Source organism: Oncorhynchus tshawytscha, linkage group LG20, assembly GCF_018296145.1.
Source record: "Oncorhynchus tshawytscha isolate Ot180627B linkage group LG20, Otsh_v2.0, whole genome shotgun sequence".
Lineage (NCBI taxonomy): Eukaryota > Metazoa > Chordata > Actinopteri > Salmoniformes > Salmonidae > Oncorhynchus > Oncorhynchus tshawytscha.
In genome coordinates this window covers 33,758,274-33,764,175 of record NC_056448.1, presented here as the reverse complement: position 1 = coordinate 33,764,175, position 5,902 = coordinate 33,758,274, and the positions used below count along the sequence as shown (strand labels likewise).

Here is a 5,902-nt window from a genome sequence, read left to right as displayed (position 1 = left end):
ACTCTTCACACACTTCCTCATCCCTCATACACACACTCCTCACACACTTCCTCATTCGTCATCACAGCTTCTGATTAGACTGTCCTGTTATCTCAAGACATGAGGGCTTCTCCCCGATGTACGTTACTGACCCCAACCCTGTCAGCAGACTCATAGCAGAGATGACACATCACATTGCAAAGGTGATGGATCAGGTGAATTTCCACAAAAAAAGTGTTTTGAGTTATGTGAATTTAGCTATGGGTATGGTTTCTGCCCCGAAAATGAATTTCAAATGGAATCTTTGACATGCAGTCTACACTTTCTAAGCTATGTTTGCTGTAGTCTCTTTTTACTGAAGCCTATTACCTTTTACCTGTGATACCATAAAATGAGTCAACTTCCAGCAACATGCTGTTGCTTTCTAACCTAAGTTACAATAACCAAGGTGAAGCAGAAACCAACACTACAATAATGTTCTGTTCATGAAAACACATGCAAAGATGGTTGAGGGCCACAATTTAAAAAGGATGTAAGAGAGGGAAGAAGGTGATCTTTATTTTCTTAATCATCTCTACCTTTGCCATTACGCAGTGGTAGTGTCATAACCTTTCTGCTCCTGAATAAACGACCAGCTAGGGGTGCGGCTTTCCCCCCAAACGGAATTAGACTAAAATTACAACATGAGGTTCATTTTGTCCCTGGCAGAGAATTTAAAGACTGAAAAAATATATATCCATCCAGTGTTGTTTTTCAAAGGTTTGAAGAAGAAAAAACATTTGGTATAAGTAAGTAATCATAAAAAATAAAATAAATGATATTTAGTTGAAATATGTCATTGGACGTTTAGACCAGAAACCTCAGAGTGGGTGGACTAGCATGCAGGAGTTTTATGTCATTGGATGTTTAGACCAGAAACCTCAGAATGGGTGGACTAGCATGCAGGAGTTTTATGTCATTGGATGTTTAGACCAGAAACCTCAGAATGGGTGGACTAGCATGCAGGAGTTTTATGGCAGTGGTTCGTTTGAACCGTTCTGGTGATGTTCCCATGGAACTATAGATAGCAGAGCTTTCAAAGTACACAGAAAAGCATTTCTGTACACAGCATGAATGTATATAAATGTACATATTCATATATGGTAGTACTACCAGCCAGGTCACCCGGGATAAAAGTCCGTTTTTGATGTCCATCCATGTCTGAAGATGGAGATGATGTTGAGATGGCGCCAAAGAACATAGACAACATTTTACATTCTCCCAACCAATTGTGCTATTTTGTTATTTTTTAACTTTAAAAAAACGTATTTTGTACATAATGTTGCTGCTACCATCTCTTAAGACTGAAATAACTCTGGACATCAGAAAAGCGATTACTCCCCACGGACTGGAAGAAACTTTTTCCTTTAACGAGTCCGACGAGAAGGATATCCTGCTTTCACTGGAACAGGCCCAGATCCACGCCTTTTGCGTGAAGAAAAGACGCTGGGAAAGGGTCCGCAGATCGGGCAGCCTTCTGAGAATCCGTAGGCGAGCGAGTAAAATCCCACTGCCATCCGTTCTTCTTGCTAATGTGTAATTATTGGAAAATAAAATTGATGACCTATGATTAAGATTATCCTACCAACGGGACATTAAAAACTGTAGCATCTTATGTTTCACCGAGACGTGGCTGAACGAAGATACAGACAATATAGAGCTAACGTGATTTTCCATGCACCGGCAGAACAGAGATGCTACCTCTGGTAAGATGAGGGGTGGGTGTGTGTGTCTTTTTGTCAATAACAGCTGGTGCGTGATGTCTAATATTAAGGAAGTCTTGAGGTAACCTTATGATAAGCTGTAGACCACACTATTTACCAAGAGAGATCTCATCTGTATTATTCGAAGCTGTCTATTTACCACCACAGAATGAAGCTGGCACTAAGACAGCTCTCAACCAAAGAAGAAAATACACACCCAAAAATGGTGCTCCTAGTGGCCGGGGACTTCAATGCAGGCAAACTTGTCACATGTGCAACCAGGGAAAATGTCACATGTGCCATCAGGGAAAAGAAAATCCTAGACCACCTTTACTCAAATCAAATCAAATGTATTTATATAGCCCTTCTTACATCAGCTGATATATCAAAGTGCTGTACAGAAACCCAGCCTAAAACCCCAAACAGTAAGCAATGCAGGTGTGGAAGCAAGTGCAGGTGCAATGCAGGTGTACTCCACACACAGAGATTCATACAACCCCCCCCCTCCATTTGGCAAATCTAACCATAATTATATCCTTCTGATTCCTGCTTACAAGCAAAAACTAAAGCAGGAAGTACCAGTGACTCACTCAATACAGAAGTGGTCAGATGACGCGGATGCTACACTACAGGACTGTTTTGCTAGCACAGACTGGAATATGTTCCGGGATTCATCCAATGGCATTGATGAGTACACCACCTCAGTCATCTGCTTCATCAATAAGTGCATCGATGACATTGTCCCCACAGTGACTGTACTTACATATTCCAAACAGAAGCAATGGACTACAGGCAACATCCGCATCGGGCTAAAGGCTAGAGCTGCCGCTTTCATGGAGGCGGGAGACTAATCCGGACGCTTATAAGAAATCCCGCTATTCCCTCAGACAAACCATCAAACAAGCAAAGCATCAATACAAGATTAAGATTGAATCCTACTACACCGGCTCTGACGCTCGTCGGATGTGGCAGGGCTTGAAAACTATTGCGGACAATAAAGTGAAACTCAGACGCGAGCTGCCCAGTGACACGAGCCTACCAAACGAGCTAAATGCCTTTTATGCTCGCTTCGAGGCAAGCAACACTGAAGCATACTACACGAGAGCACCAGCTGTTCTGGATGACTGTGTGATAACGCTTTCAGTAACCTTTAAACAGGTCAACATTCACAAAGCCACTGGGCCAGATGGATTACCAGAACGTGTACTCAAAGCATGCGTGGACCAACTGTCAAGTGTTTTCACTGACATTTTCAACCTCTTCCTGACTGAGTCTGCAATACCTACATGTTCCAAGCAGACCACCATAGTCCCTATGCCCAAGGAAGCGGAGGTAACCTGCCTAAATGATTACCGCCCGTGGCACTCATGTCGGTAGCCATGAAGTGCTTTGAAAGGCTGGTTATGGCTCACATCAACAGCATCCTCCCAGACACCCTAGATCCACTCCAATTTGCATACCGCCCCAAAAGATCCACAGATGACACAATCTCAGTCACACTCCACAATGTTCTTTCTCACCTGGACAAAGGAACACCTACAGTTGAAGTCGGAAGTTTACATACACTTATGTTGGAGTCATTAAAACTCGTTTTTCAACCACTCTACAAATTTCTTGTTAAAACAAGCTATAGTTTTGGCAAGTTGGTTAGAACATCTACTTTGTGCATGACACAAGTAATTTTTCCAACAATTGTTTACAAACAGATTATTTCACTTATAATTCACTGTATCACAATTCCAGTGGGTCAGAAGTTTACATACACTAAGTTGACTGTGCCTTTAACAGCTTGGAAAATTCCAGAAAATGATGTCATGGCTTTAGAAGCTTCTGATAGGCTAATTGACATCATTTGAGTCAATTGGAGGTGTACCTGTGGATGTATTTCAAGGCCTACCTTCAAAGTCAGTGCCTCTTTGCTTGACATCATGGGAAAATCAAAATAAATCAGCCAAGACCTCAGAAAACAAAATGGAGACCTCCACAAGTCTGGTTCATCCTTGGGAGCAATTTCCAAACGGTGTCAGAGGAAAGCCCATAAAATGGTTAGAGACTCCAGTCACCCAAGTTATAGACTGTTTTCTCTGCTACCGCTCGGCAAGCTATACTGGAACACCAAGTCTAGGACCAAAAGGCTCCTCAACAGCTTCTACCCCCAAGCCATAAGACTGCTGAACAATTCATAAAATCAGCACCGGACAATTGACATTGACCCCCCCAAACACACATTTATTATTTAACTTTATCAGGAAATATTCCAAAAGTATGGAAATCATCTTGTGCTGCCACTTCATAAGGACGGGGACAGTAGAGATCTTCATCATCATCGCCCCATTTCAAGGCTTCCTTTTCTAGCGAAGATTCTCGAATCCTTGGTAAATGTATACATTTGCTCTTTATTTATCTGAGAAATATATTTTGAATGTAAACCAATCTGGGTTTAGGCCTGAGCATAGTACTATTACAGCAACAACTTTAGTTGTTAATGATCCTGTCAATGCTTTAGACACTCAAATTAAACGTGCGGCTTTGTTTGTGGACCTGTTGATCATGCTATTTTATTGAATAAGTTGTCCTTGATAAACCTGAGCTCTGACACCTGCTCATGGTTTCATGATTATCTTAGTGACAGAACTCAGGCCATCGCGTTAAGTCTGAATTTCTTGAAGTACATAAAGGTGTACCACAGGGGTCAATTTTGGTACCTGTTCTCTTCACTATTTATATATAAACACCATTGGTCAATCTGTTACAAATTGTAAACTTAATCTATATGCAGATGATATGATATGCTATTGCCCAGACTGATCTGTGTCAAAACTACAGTCAGATTTTAGAGCTATTCAGGAATCTCTTGCTGTTTTAGAACTTGTTGTTTTCAAACTCTTGTAAGAATGTTTCAGATGAACTACATTTTCACTCATTAGATGATTCTCCAATATAATGTGTTCCTGCATATAAATACTTAGGCATTTGCATTGATGTGGATTTGACGTTTAGAAAACATAGAGATGAGCTGGTTAAGAAGCTAAGATTTAAAGTTGACTTCTTCTACAGAAACAGATGGTGCCTTTCTCTAAGCAGTAGGAGGCAGATTATTCAGTCAACCTTTATGTCTGTTCTTGATTATTTTGATATGATTTATTCTGCTACTACTCTTAAACCTTTGGATGCCATCTACCATAGTGCCCTTCATTTTGTTACAGGTGACAGTTCTGAGACTAATCACTGCAACCTGGTTGGCTGGAACTTGCTAAAGACCCATAGATGTCTACATCACTCCCTTTTTGTTTACAAGGCCCCACTTCATTAACATCTGTCTTATCTAATTTTGCTGTTGAAGTATACACACCTGAGTTGCCTAACCCGTTCACAAGATTGGTTAACTCCTGAGGTTCCTAGGGTCTCCACCGAGCAAGGTAGATCTGCTTTTAGTTTTAATGTACTGGAACAAAACTGAAACTACATTTTAACTTGATGTTCTGGTGCTGTTTGAGAAATTTAAAGTATTGTTTGGGCACATATTTTTGTAGGAATATATCTGTTTTTCTGGGGGATTTGTCATGTTTTATTTGTACTTCCGATGACTGTGTTTTTATTTTTTAATGTGTATATACAGTGAGTGTACAACACATTAAGGACCCCCCCACCCCATTCTTTCACCCTCAGAACAACCTCAATTCGTCGGGGCATGGACTCTACAAGTTGTGGAAAGGGATGCTGTCCTATGGTGACTCCAATGCTTCCCACAGATGTGTCAAGTTGACTGGATGTCCTTTGGGTGGTGGACCATTCTTGATACACATGGGAAACTTTTGAGCATGAAAAATCCAGCAGCGTTGCAGTTCTTGACACAAACTGGTGTGCCTGACATCTATTACCGTACCCTGTTTAAATGCACTTATCTTTTGTTTTTCCCATATAAACCTTTAGTTTTTCCCATTCTCCCTCTGAATGGCGTACATACACAATCCATGTCTCAAGGCTTAAAAATTCTTCTTTAATCTGTTTTTTCCTCATCGTCTACACTGATTGAAGTGCATTTAACAAGTGGCATCAATAAAGGATCATAGCTTTCACCTGGATTCACCTGGTCAGTCTGTCATGGAAAGAACAGGTGTTCTTAATGTTTTGTACACTCAGTGTATATATAGTTTGGGTATAATGTGTTTATTTATGTT

The 5,902-nt window shown here is 40.8% G+C and overlaps 1 long non-coding RNA gene across 1 annotated transcript; it reads left to right on the top strand.

The window, feature by feature from the left end:
• The first annotated feature begins 3,846 nt into the window (after window positions 1–3,846).
• On the top strand, window positions 3,847–5,800 carry LOC112219799. The gene is made up of 3 exons (XR_002948790.2): window positions 3,847–4,096; window positions 4,928–5,140; window positions 5,391–5,800. It is a non-coding gene; the product is annotated as an uncharacterized LOC112219799 (long non-coding RNA).
• The last annotated feature ends 102 nt before the right edge of the window (window positions 5,801–5,902 follow it).